Consider the following 13,004-nt stretch of genomic DNA (forward strand, 5'->3'; position numbering starts at 1 on the left):
ATTCCCTTACCACAACCTATCCCTCCCTTGAATCAGTCATTTTCCAAGGCGTTTGCTGCACAAGGATTAGAAGAAGCTGTTGAAGATAACCTCACAGAAGGACTCAAAAACTTGTTTATTGAAGAAGCATAATGCAATATGATTTTGGAGGATTGCACTGAGGCCCCGACCATATGGGATGCTATGCCTGAAGATGCTTTGAACAATTGGACTTGTAACCCGTCCCCGGTTCTCCGGGAATCTTGGTAGATGATTGTATTAGAATTAACAAAACAACATGATTCAAATTGAGGCCTGAATTGTGTTTTTGAATTTGATAAGTTTTGCCTCCATCTTTTGAAAGCTTAAATGTCAAATCTATGTTACCTTTTTTCTGCTTTAAATTTTAAAATTTGTCTTTGATTATTTATTTTATTTTATTTCTTCTCTCTCTTTCAGCAGGCAAACTAATAAATCTGTCAATGCCAAGAATGTGACATGTAATGAAACAAGCGAACAAACCCCGAACAGTGAACAAACTTTTGCAGAATATGAAGAAGATGTGCCGCCTGGAGAGTTGACCAAGGAGTTTGAACATTTTGAGAATAAAGAAAAGCCAAATTTGGATGAAACTGAGACGATAAATTTGGGAGATTCAGCAGAATTGGTGAGAGATACAAGAATTAGTGTCCATTTGACTCCGTCCCAAAGAAAAGAACTTATTGATCTTTTGAGACAATACACGGATGTGTTCGCATGGTCTTATGATGATATGCCGGGTCTAAGCACAGATATTGTTTCACACAGGTTGCCAATTGATCCCTCTTGCCCCCTAGTAAAGCAAAAGCCGAGAAAGATCAAACCTGATTTGAGTTTAAGGGTTAAGGAAGAAGTCTCCAAGCAATTTGATGCCAATGTCATCCGGGTCACCAAGTATCCCACGTGGTTGGCTAACATAGTACCAGTGATCAAAGAAAGATGGAANTATCCCACGTGGTTGGCCAACATAGTACCAGTGCCAAAGAAAGATGGAAAAATCAGAGTATGCGTAGATTATCGAGATCTCAACAAGGCTAGCCCGAAGGATGACTTTCCTCTCCCAAACATTCATATACTTATTGATAATTGTGCAAAGCATGAGTTGCAGTCATTTGTTGATTGTTTTGTAGGATATCATCAGATTCTAATGGATGTAAAGGATACGGAGAAAACTGCATTCATCACGCCTTGGGGAGTATTGTTATCGGGTAATGCCTTTTGGACTCAAGAATGCAGGGGCAACATATATGAGAGCTATGACTACCATATTTCATGATATGATCCATAAGGAGATTGAAGTTTATGTGGATGATGTCATCATCAAGTCACGGAAGAGCTTAGATCATATAACAGATTTGAAGAAGTTCTTTGACAGATTAAGGCGGTACAATCTGAAGTTAAATCCCGCAAAGTGTGCATTTGGTGTCCCTGCCGGGAAGCTGTTGGGTTTCATCGTGAGTAGGAAAGGGATAGAGCTGGATCCTTCAAAGATAAAGGCTATTCAAGATTTGCCTCCTCCAAGGAGTCGAAAAGATGTAATGAGTTTTCTTGGTCGCCTCAATTACATTAGTCGATTCATTGCACAATCTACAGTAATTTGCGAGCCAATTTTCAAGTTGCTGAGGAAAGATGCTGCAACAAAATGGACGGAAGATTGTCAGAAAGCTTTTGACAGAATCAAGCAGTATTTATCTAGTCCACCAGTCTTGGTGCCCCCAGAATCTGGAAGACCATTGTTGTTGTATTTGTCAGTGTCTGACAATGCATTTGGATGTGTGCTGGGACAACATGACGAAACTGGAAAGAAGGAGCAAGCTATATATTACTTGAGCAAAAAGTTCACTCCTTATGAAGCTCGATATACTTTATTGGAGCGCACTTGTTGTGCTTTGACTTGGGTTGCACAAAAGCTGAGACATTATTTATGTGCGTATACCACTTTTCTCATCTCAAGGATGGATCCACTCAAATATATATTTCAGAAGCCTATGCCCACTGGAAGGTTGGCGAAGTGGCAAATTTTGCTATGTGAATTCGACATTGTTTATGTCACTCAAAAGGCCATCAAGGGACAAGCGCTAGCTGATCATCTCGCTGAAAATCCCGTGGATGAAGAGTACATGCCTCTTAAAACTTATTTCCCTGATGAAGAGGTTTTATTTATTGGAGAGGATATTTCCGAAGAATATCCCGGTTGGAGAATGTTTTTTGATGGTGCTGCAAATTCCAAAGGAGTCGGTGCTGGAGCAGTGTTGATTTCAGAATCAGGTCAACATTATCCTATCTCAACAAAGTTCAGATTCTTATGCACAAATAATATGGCGGAGTACGAGGCTTGTATTCTTGGGCTTAGAATGGCTGTTGACATGAATATACAAGAATTGTTAGTTATAGGTGATTCCGACTTATTGATTCATCAGGTTCAAGGCGAATGGAGCACCAAGAATGTGAAGATACTCCCATATTTGTTGTGTGTGAAAGAATTGTGCAAGAAATTCGTCAAGATAGAATTCAAGCATATTCCACGAGCTCAGAACGAGTTTGCAGATGCGTTGGCAACCCTGGCTTCTATGATTCAACATCCAGACAAAAACTATATAGATCCAATCAAGGTCAATGTGCAGGATCAACCAACTTATTGTTTCCATGTAGATGAAGAACCGGATGGAGATCCTTGGTACTATGACATTAAGAGGTATCTCAGAGAAGGAGACTATCCAGAAGGAGTAAACAATGTTCAAAAGAGGACACTTCGGAGACTCGCAAATCACTTTTTCCTAAGTGGAGAAATCCTATATAGGAGAACTCCAGATTTGGGATTTTTAAGATGTGTTGACTCTCAAGAGGCAAGCAAGTTGATTGAAGAAATACACGGGGGTACATGTGGGCCACACACGAATGGTTTCACTTTGGCAAAGAAGATTCTACGAGCTGGATATTTTTGGATGACCATGGAAACAGATTGCATCCGTTTTGTGAGAAAGTGTCATCAATGTCAGATTCATGGTGATTTGATTCGGGTTCCACCGAATGAGCTAAATGTGACAAATTCTCCTTGGCCATTTGCAGCTTGGGGCATGGATGTCATTGGCCCTATTGAGCCAGCCGCCTCAAATGGACACAGGTTCATTTTGGTAGCTATTGATTACTTCACAAAGTGGGTAGAAGCATCTTCATACAAGTCTGTGACAAAGAAGGTGGTGACAGATTTTGTTCGCAATAACATCATTTGTAGATTTGGGATCCCCGAGTCAATTATTACAGATAATGGAGCTAATCTCAACAGTGGCTTGATGCATGAGATATGTGAAAAGTTCAAAATTATTCATCGCAATTCCACTCCTTATCGACATCAGATGAATGGAGCAGTTGAGGCCGCCAACAAAAATATCAAAAAGATATTACGAAAAATGATTGATAACTACAAACATTGGCATGAGAGTTTGTCATTTGCCCTTCTTGGCTACCGCACCACAATCAGGACTTCGACTGGGGCAACACCTTATCTTTTGGTTTATGGAACAGAAGCAGTATTACCAATGGAAGTTGAAATACCATCTCTGAGGATCATCCAAGAAGCTGAGTTAAGTGATGCCAAGTGGATGCAAAAGCGGTATGAACAATTGATGCTCATTGATGAAAAAAGAATGAATGCAGTTTGTCACGGGCAACTTTATCAACACAGGATGACCAAAGCTTTCAACAAGAAAGTAAGATTGAGGCAGTTTGAACCGGGACAATTGGTGTTGAAGCGAATATTCCCACACCAAGATGAAGCTAAGGGGAAGTTTGCACCTAATTGGCAAGGACCTTACATGGTTCACCGAGTACTGACTGGAGGAGCTTTGATTCTAGCAGAGATGGATGGCAAGATATGGCCAAAAGCTATCAATGCAGATGCGGTTAAGAGATACTACATCTAGAGGTTTCTATTTCATTTTCTTGTAATCTTTTGTCATGTATTGAAACTACGTCTTGACCTGATTCCCATGGCGGGATACGTAGGAAATCCACATCGGTTTGGTCTTTTAGTAAGTTTTGCAAAATTTCCTTTCTATGTAATATGAACTACGCTTGACCTGATACCCTTGGTGGGATACGTGGCGGCCTATATCGGCTTCGGTCACTTTATTAGATTTTTTTTTTTTCATTTTTCCATTTCTTTGTATGTAGCGAACTACGTATGGCCTGATTCCATTCGGATACGTAGGCAACCCGAGGAGGGTTCGGCCCCTTTATTTCAATTTCTATTGTATCCTTAGACTATGTTTGCCTTGGTGCCTTGATAGAATAGTGTGCAGCCTACAGAAGGTTTGGTATCATCATAACCAAAAGACAACGTATCTCTTTCGCCAAAACTGGGACTATTTTTAAGGGCATCATTGCAAGAAGATATCAAGATATTTGAAGAGTATATGGTCAATCGAATCATCCAACAGAAGAAAGACTTCAGATAAAGGACGTTCGCTTTGTTTCATGATATGTCACAATTTGAAGTTCGACAAAATTCTTTATTGATATATATACGTATATAATTTTATCTTATTTTCAAATATGATTTTCAATCAAATGTTTTCGTTTTATTTATTTTCTTGTTATCCATTTAACCAAGATTTAGAATTGACGGAGGTTATGAGTCCAACCAAAGGTGGAAGAAAGAAGTATGAAGAGCCAGACCTTCAAAGTCAACGCGAATCAACCTCCCCCCAAAACTTATAATTTTTTCTTTGAGTGCAGGTTTATCAGAATTACCAGAAGCTGAGAAGTCAATAACATTCATAGCATCGAAACGACTCTATGTCGAGTGGTTTGAGTTACTTACTTATAAATTTATAATTCGAAAACTTATAAGTAAAGCTTTATAAGTTTTCAAATGTGTTGATAACAAATATTATTTAATAAAACAATGCACATGATTTTGCTCTGCATAAATGCCTTTAAATGCATTGCACAAATGCTTTCAGATATTTCCAATCGCACTGCACATTTGCTTCGAGATATTTTTCAAACGCATCGCACAAATGCTTTCAGATTTTTCGCATGCATGCTTTCAAATACTTTAAACGCACTGCACAAATGCTTTCAAATATTTTCAAATGCACCGCACAAATGCCTCGCACAAATGCATATTTTCAAATACACTGCACAAATGCCTTCAATTATTTCAAATGCAATGCATAAATGCTTCTAAATATTTTCAAATGCTTTATATTTCGCACAAATGAATATCTTCAAATGCACAAATATTTTCAAGTATTTAAAAAGAAATTCTACATGGCTTTATCGCTTTCTAATGCATTGCACAAATGTTTTTAGTTGATTGCACAGATGCTTTCAAATATACTGCATAAATTCTTTACCAGTTTGCATTGCTTTCAAAGACCTCCTTGTCATAAATCACCTGGCTTAAAAGGTTTCATTTTTTAATCATTTGGCTAAAAGCCTCATATCCATAATTTATTTGGTTAAGGCCTCATTTTCATTAATCATCGCTGAAAAGCATCATTTTTCATGAATCATCGGCCTTAAACCCCTTTTTCATAAATTTTGTAAGATTTTATCTCATTAAGTCATTTCGGCTTGCAAGGCCGCATTTTCATAAATTCACACCCAGGAGGTGTTATTTCCATATGTTTATCGCACCATGCTTTATGTTTAATATTATTAACTGTTTTGTCAAGTTTGAGTTCTGCAGGAGTTTTAGCACAATGTGGAACTTCATCTAAGCAGTGAACTGGGGCAATTTATTGAGAAAGTTTAGCTTTCCAACAAAGGTCAAAGGTCTATCTCGAACTCTACTCGATTACAATCTTAAATACTCTCCTAGATCACAATACCAGTAACATCATAATTCAATACTGGGACAACTTTTGTAAGCGTGCGACTACTTTGTTTTCAAAATCCTATATCTCATAAGTTATCCAATGATCATACTGTCTCATACTCTCCCAAGGTCGTATTTTTTGGTCGGGACAAAATTGGCTCCTACGTCAACTTCTTTGCCCAAAAACTCTTTCATCGTCTCTGGTCAAAGAGGGACAAGCTGTTGACACCAAATTTTATCCCTCCCTTCTTCTAATTTATTTCGTTGAGCTTCTAAATTGCTAATAAATCAAATACTTTATAATTCACTATTTTTTTTTATGATCTTCCTATTTTAAAATTATATTACTATTATTACTTAAATGTCGTCTTGTTTAAAATAGTATGTATTTTAAGTTTCTTACTTTCTAAACTTTTACGTAATATATATTATAGAAGCTCAAACGAGTTAATTAAAAAGAAAGAAAAGCCATGAAAGTTGGGCCTAATTGAATCTCAAAATAGATCAAATTTTCAGCCTTTTATTTAATGTCAATCTGTCCAATTTCCAGCCCAAACGTAGCAGCCCATCTACCCATTAATCCAAATGATCAGCCAGCCCATATAACTTATCAATAATCCAAAAATACCCTTCACACCTTCAACCCTAATTCAAAATTCTCAGCAGCAGCCTTTCCATTCCTCTTCTAGCGTAAATACATTTTTTTTTAGTCATGGCAGAATTTCCTCACCATTTTTGTGCAAGTTCTGTACACCTACTTTAGCATATCATCAAGATGTGTATAAGTCCAATGCATAGCAGATCCGACTTCAGAAAAAGGCTCACTATTTCGAGCATAAATCTGAAGTATCATGTGAAGGACAGATTCATCCAAATCTCAACGTTTTTTTATTTCAAACGACTCTCTTTGACCATGAATTCAAAAATCAAAGATGAAATCCCGCCCAAATGAAAAACCAAAATCTTAAAGCCTATTCTATAAATACTTGCCTCTGTTAGCCTTTGAGGGGGGAGTTTTTTTGGCTTTGAAAAAAAAAGGAGTTTCTGCTTGCAAAAGAAATCAGGAACAAGTTTAATCATTCTCAAGAACGCTCCTCTCTTATATTTCAACATCATCTCACGAAATATTTTCTATTATATTCTCTATTTTGCTTGATTTTGTCGGAGGAACGAGATTAGATCTTTGATCAGCGACCAAGTTCACTGCTCCACAAAAGGTGAAAATCTAAACGTATTCTTATTTATTCGATGCCGACGATTGTTTTGTTGTTACAAGTCATGCATAAGGGATATATCACTCTGTAAATTTTATTCATTTTAATTTGAACTGTTCACTGTATATTCCCATATGTTTGCATATCAGCCTAGAAATCTCGACCTATCACTGGCTAGCTAAGTTTAGTATAAGAAAATGCATACGTTAGGAGTAGATTTATATTTAGTTCAGTACTACTATCTGAAAACTTTCTCAACTAACAAAAGGTTTCCACTTTTACTAAAGGTCATGTCTTATTAAATCCCACTTAACATTCATTAATGTACACATATGTATAAAATTATGTCTGTTAAAATGTATTACTTAAGATCCCTCCATTGAAGTGGCTTTTCTAATCATGCACTATGTCTTGTACTTTAATACACAAGAATAATGCCATACTTCTGTACATGCTAGTCTTTTGTTTTATAAATCGAGTTCCGTATAACTTGCTCTATTTTTATACTTTTATTAACTGTTTGAGAATTATTTCTTTTTCTAACTTTCCCTCCTTGTTCTTTTCTCTGTTTTGCACGCACATCGAAGCCGAAGAGTCCCCTATGGGACTCAACGATACCATTATTGCATGGAGCTTGCATACCTTATACATGGAGTCGGCACATTCTTATTCTTTCCCGCTTCATACTGTTCAGACCTCTAGTAACGGAGGAGATCAATTCCTTCTGTTAAAGTCGAGCATAACTACTAATTTCCTCATTTATTTTAGCTTGTTTTATTTGATTATATTGATGTGATTAACATTTTATGTTTGTCTATGTGTTATGTGCTCCCTTATATGTAATGATTAATAGCTAGGCTTTAGTTGGAATTCCCTTTGACCCTCGTGCAGTAGCTATGAACACTTGCTTTTATCACATAAAAGAGAGCCGTTATTTCTTTAAAAAGACAAAAAAAGTTTAAGAAACCAACTTTGTTAAGTTAGAAATATTCCTTATTGAAATTTTCTTGCAGTTACTAATTTTGGTTTCAAATATTTTTGTCAAAATAATCACTATAACATTTTTTGCTCCAACTCTTTTTTTGGGGTTTACATTTACAGATTTTATTATAAAATTTATTCTTTAACTTGTAAGTTCTTGAATTTATTCGAATCTTAAACTTTTCCCTCTAAATTTAGTTAAGTTTACTAGATCTTCTTTTACTACTTCTAATACTTCATTTTTGATAAAATTCGTATTTCTTATTAAATTCAAATGGATTCAAGTCATCATTATTCAATAAACTAATTTAACTTTTTACAAAACTATTTTACTTCCATACGTTTTCAACAAGGCGACTTTTCACAAGAAGTGTTTTTCCGCGCATTAGTTTTTTAAGTTACTTGAGATTTAGCATTTATACATCTTTTACATCTTCATGATTAGCATTTTAGCTCTTACACTTAGCCTAATTAATTATTTAAGTTCGGCCGGTTAACCATTTTTAATGGATCTTAAAGGATGCCTAACTCCCTTCCCTTTAGATTAGTTGAACCCGTACCTAGAATCTCATGTTTAGCAGACCTTAAAATGAAGTTAACTTTAGAAAATAACTTTAATCAATTTAGGTGTCCTAATTCACCGTAATAATTAGGTGGCGACTTCTTGACTTAGTTATTAACTTTAGAAATCTCCAAAATGTTGTACACTATTCTAACCCGGTTAAAATGGGGTATAACAACTATAACTCACAATAATTAGCAATTTAAAATATCAATATATCTATATTTCTCCCAATTTATGTGGTATAGATGAAATTTTGAAAGTTAACAAAAACTTTTTATATGTTTTCAAATATTTTAAGCTATTAATTATTATGATTTATAATACTTTTTACATAAAAAATTTATTTATATAAAGTATAAAAGAAAAAATTAAAAAAATGAAAACATAAATGTCAGCNATATATATATATATATCTTTATGATATTGATATTAGTATTATAATAAATTAAATTTTATTATTTTTAAATTTATGATCTCAATTGTCAGCCTATGCCACATTATAAAATGTTCCAAAGTAGATATCAGATTTACAAAAATGTCGATGCCAGCTAAAGTAATAAAATAATATCTAAGAGCATGAACTTATATATATATATATATATATATATATATGAACAAATTTCTTCACTTTGGCTCTTCTTCTTCTGACGATAATGATGAATATATGGTATCAACTTATGTCGCTAAGATGTCCATCAAATTTTTAGGTCATGTGACTTTTTTAACAAAAGAGAGAGAGAGAATATATCATGATTCTTGTGAAGACATTGATGTAAAGAAAAAAATCATGTAACAAAAGTTTCTCTTCAAAATAAAACACTTTTTGAAAAAATGTTTATTCCTCCTACAAGGAGAAAAAATTCATTATGGTTGATAAATTTATAAGAAGGCAAATTAGTGTTTCAAAGGGTAAGAAAAATTATTTGGAGAAAAAATCATTCTATTTATGGAATTCGTATCAAATTAGGAGGAGAACAAGCAAAAATTACTTTGTGATTTGAAAAGAGAGAAAATTAGATATTATTTCTTTCAACCTCATTATTCTTCTAATTTCTTTCTTCTTTTATTTTGCCTTGATTTTTGTATCTTTAATTAAAGTTTTTTTTTCTTATTTATCTTTAATTAAAGTTTATATATATTTTCTGAAAAAATAATTTAAAAAGATGATCATATTTAGTTCCTTTCCTCATCAATGCTATTAATCTCATAATTAGTGTTATTTATATTATTTTCTTAATTAAATTTTTTTCTTTCTTTTAATTATTTATTTGAAGAAATTAGTTATTATAACTTTATAAGAATTACACATGTATTTTTACATAATTGATTTGTCATTTTTAAATTTTTTGGATCATTCTTCATCTTAAAGTTTCTATCTATATGTAACAATAAAGCTAAAATAGAAAATGTGGGGTGACACCTTCTTAGCAATAGATATTTATTTATTCTTATCAATGTTTCTGACATTTTTTGTTATTTTTTCCTTCAAATAATTGTTGCCTCGATTTTTAGTTTTAGTTTTTTTTTTTAGCATTTTCTAATTTTAAAAGACTGAAAAATTTATATTAAAAATTTATAAAATATTAAAAATGATTTATTTAACTCCTATCATCATCAATATTATTATTAATTTCTTTTACTTCTTTCCTTAATCTTCATTTCATCATTAATGTAATTTATATCATTTTCTTAGATATACATATATATATATATATATATATATATATATATATTTGTGACATTTCTTAGAAGTTAGGATTATTATTTATTTAATTTTTTAAAATTTTGAATTCTTTTGTCATACTAAATACAACATGTTTTATTATAATTACATTTAATATATTTAATCAATACGTTGTACGAATGAAAAGAAAATTATCATTTCACAAAAACAAAGGTTAAAATATAATTTATTATGATTAAGGAAAGATAAAATTATTATTCCAATATCCATAACCATATATAATACATTAAAAATTAATTGAAAAGTTGTAAATGGAAAAGGAATCACCATTTAAGGATTCATTATTTTTAAATTTTTGAATCATTTCTTCTTCTAAAAGTTTTTATCCATATGTAACAATAAAGTTAAAATAGAAAATGTAGTGACACCATTCTTAGTAATAAATACTTATTTATTTTTATCAATTTTTTCTGACAATTTTGGTTATATTTTTCTTTAAAATAATTATTGCCTCGATTTTTTTTTATTTTTAATTTTAAAAGATTGGAAATTTTATGTTAAAAATTTAAATAATAAAAAAAATGATTTATTTAACTTTTATCATCATCAATACTACTACTTTATTTGACGTTTTTTCTTAATCTTCATCTCATCATTAATGTTATTTATATAATTTTGTTAAATCACTTATTATTTCTTTTTTAACTCTTTTATATATATATATATATAAAGTTGGATATGTAAATGACGATGTGACATTTCTTAGAAGCTAGGATTACTATTTATGTAATTTCTCAAATTTTTGAGTTCTTTTATCATACTAAATACAATATGTTTTATTATAATTACATTCAATATAGTAAACAATATGTTCTAGGAATTAAAACAAAATTATCATTTCAGAAAAATAAATGTTAAATTATAATTTTATTATGATTCAGGAAAGATAAAGATATTATTTCAATATTCCATAACCGCAGTCAATACATTAGAAATTAATTGGATATAACTGTAAATGGATAATGAATCACCATTTAAGGAAAATAAATGTTTGCAATATCATAATAATTAAGGAGAGAGTAAGATATTATTTTAATATCCTAATTCAGAACTTTTAATCTACTACTCAATTAAAAAGAAAATGCATTTAATAACATTAAAAAGTTATTAGTTTAATATTTTTTCTCATTCTACTACTTCAATTCAATCAAACTTAATTTTAAAGATAAAATAACAGCTCCATTTTAATTGTTATCAATATATTTCAAAAAATTATCGTGAAAAGCCTTTTCTTGCACCTTATTTTAATTTTCATATAGTATTTTTTTTTTGTCATTTTTCAATGATTTTTTATTTCGATTTAAAATTTAATGTTTATTCTTAAAACTCTGATGGTACAAATTAAGGTGGAGTAGAATATAATAAATGATGATTCTTCTACTAAATAAGAAGATATAGCAAAATTGAAAGGGTGAAGTTTTTTTTTTTCAAAAAAAATAGATAGGAAATTCTACTAAGGTATCATTACGTCATTATTCAATATATTTTTAATATAAATTTCATTTGCTGATGCATTTGTTTAGTACTCCCTCTGTCCCTAATTACTTGTTCACTTTTCCTTTTATAGTTGTCCCTAATTACTTGTCCATTTTGACAAATCAAGAAAGAGCAATTTTTTTTACCTATTATACCCACAATTAAATCACTAATTACATTAAAAATTGCAGAACTTTTCATCTACTTCACAATTAATAGGGGTAAAATGATAAACTCACTATGTGATTAATTGATTTCTTAATAAATGTGTCAATTTAAAAGTGGACAAGTAATTAGGGACATAGGGAGTATTACAGTGTTATTTCACATTACGAGATATTTCTTAGACATTTAAGGAGAATGGTACACCGAAATATATATTATATATTAAAGGATCAACTTCATGCAATGGAAGAATTTGTTATTAGCAAATATATTTTAACTTATTTGATAGAAAATATATTCTTGCTCATTTAATAGATATAAAATTTGAAAAGCTTTATTTGTTTCACAATCTTCATAGTACTAAAACAAACATTAATATTACGATTAAACAACAGAGTAAATATAAAATTAATCAAAAATATTTAATTCGTAATGATCACGCGAAGTGCGACCAAATTCTCTAGTTTAAAACAAAAAGGTAAAATTTAAATGGGTCTACAATAGGAAATCCAACTTGAAAAATTATGTTAAAAATGGAAAATAAAAAGTGAAATAAATTTAATTGAGAGTTATCCTTCGTCTGTCCCATTTTATGTGTCACTTTTTATTTCTCGAGAATCAAATAGTTTAAGTTTGATCGTAAATTTGCGTATGGTATCTTCAATTTTTTAAAAATGAAATTTATATATTTGTAAACTACGTAAAAATCAAAATATTATAATTCATAATAATTAATAATTTAAAATATTTTAAAGATCTATGAAAAATTTAAGATCAAAGATAAACCAAAGAGAGTAAAAGGGGAGAATGGAAAGTAGAAAAAAGGGAAAAAAACGAATATATAGAGAGAGAAACTGAGGAAAAAAAGTCAGAAAAGTAATTATTTATATGGGTTGTTGTATATGTTGAAAGACACGTGTACAATTAATGAGCGACAATGAATTTTATAGTACTATTTGAAATGCTTTGTGTAAAACTTTGTAGTGCCGTGTTCGTACTCTAAAATCTCACTTCTAA

At 31.4% G+C, this 13,004-nt stretch overlaps 1 protein-coding gene and 1 pseudogene across 1 annotated transcript in view; both read left to right on the forward strand.

The window, feature by feature from the left end:
* Window positions 1-13,004, forward strand: part of LOC125871861 (uncharacterized) — a 40,826-nt gene that overhangs the window by 18,148 nt on the left and 9,674 nt on the right. The gene's annotated exons all lie outside the window — the stretch shown is intronic.
* Window positions 139-3,941, forward strand: LOC125869997 (uncharacterized; annotated as a pseudogene).

Source organism: Solanum stenotomum, chromosome 7 (genome assembly GCF_019186545.1).
Source record: "Solanum stenotomum isolate F172 chromosome 7, ASM1918654v1, whole genome shotgun sequence".
NCBI lineage: Eukaryota > Viridiplantae > Streptophyta > Magnoliopsida > Solanales > Solanaceae > Solanum > Solanum stenotomum.